Genomic DNA, 1,676 nt, shown 5'->3' with positions numbered 1-1,676 from the left:
CAGTTCATGCGTGCGGCGAGTAACGCAAGAGTGCGGAACTGGACGACGGCGAGCACTGAGCTGCTCAAACTGGTTCTTCTTCGCACTGGGCGATGCAACGTGCTCGACTTTCTCATGATCTCGCCGCTTCGCCATGGCGACTTGCTCAAGTGGAGTCTGACGTCGAAATGGTGGCGAGCAACTTGGGTCGGATGGTACAAGACACACTGGGAGGTCACGTGGCATGACCTTTCACTGGACGAGCGAGCAGCGTACGGTCTCCGACAGCCGATTTGGTTTCACTCGGACGCCAAACTGCACTTCGAGCAGACTCCACGGATACACACCAGTACAACACACCGCCGATGCATTAGCATGGTTCCTGAACCACAACGAAGCTTTAGGCTGCATGTGTCCAGAGTCTTCCGGCTGAGATCGCTTGCAGACTTCATGCTCGAAGCCAGCATATGGCCGATGCAGCAAGATTTGTGGAGCGATACATCGATTACACCCTCACGAGTGTGACAACCGGTCTACAGGCAAAATGGCTGCGGAGGCTGCATATGGAAGCAACACAGATCGTGAATCGGCTTGGCGCGTTGCATTTTGTGCTACCACCGATGAACAGCGATCGAATGCGTCTGCTTCCCCACTTAGGCTGCATACATGGCAAGAAAACGTGCTTGCTTTCGGAGATCCCGCGTTCTACACTATTCAGTGCTGTGTGGACACCCAAGCCACCGATAAAGCCGCATCCAATGACAGTTCACTCGCATCAAGTCGACGAGCCGCAAATCAAGTCGTTTGTCACTTTCGGCAAGCATTTGCGCAAGATCCTGCTTTCTGTCTTCGAAGACTTGCAGTTTCGGCTCGCCTTCCGTCTTCTACCGGTGCGATCGAGGTTCTGATTTCTCGAGACAGCAAACCCACGTATTTGGTACTGTGTCCGCAACGCGTGCGGTGCCATCGAGACCGAACGGCACTGGTTCTTCGACTGCATGCTCCAGTCACAGTTCTGGCGGCAGGTGCTCCAGCTGGTATCACCGTTCTTCGTTGAGCGTCCAACATGGCTCGACATTGCTCTTGCTAAGAAGATGCGCGTACGCGACGACTGGAAAGCTTGCGATGATGTTGTTGGCGATGTGTGGCACGTTCTCCGCGCGGTGACACTTCACTTTCTCTGGTCCGACCGATATCGTTGTCTATTCGACAGCAGATAGCCTACACCAGCGCTCACCGCGATCAAAGTGATCTTCACGACATTCTTCGCACACGTTCGGTACTTCCAATGACACTTACCCAAGGAAAACACAATTGATGATTTCCGCATGGTGCTACAAAAGCTAACGACTCGTCCAGGCCTCGGTGAATTTGTTGAACGCTTTCCAGGTATCACCAAATTGCGATTACCTGAAAGCTCGTAAAATTTTGAGTCGATTGATTTGCAGATCGTCCCTATTTGTGTACTGAACACTATATCGTGAGCTTCACTTAAATGGTGTGTACCACACCATGTACGAGGTTCTGCGAGTTTTTTGGCCTATTTGAGCATTAAGTTTCAAAGGTTTAAAATTGCAGGTATTAAATGTGGGAGGTCTGATTGTCGCTTAAGTGTTGCATGTGGACGAGTGGCTTTTAGCGGCATCGAAGTCTAATTTCCGAATTTTTCTCTTGGCGCAGGTCGATTCGGACTTAAT

Source organism: Plasmopara halstedii (assembly GCF_900000015.1).
Source record: "Plasmopara halstedii genome assembly, contig: Scaffold_350, whole genome shotgun sequence".
Lineage (NCBI taxonomy): Eukaryota > Oomycota > Peronosporomycetes > Peronosporales > Peronosporaceae > Plasmopara > Plasmopara halstedii.
The sequence above is the reverse complement of the archived record's forward strand: the minus strand, read 5'-3'. Positions refer to the sequence as shown.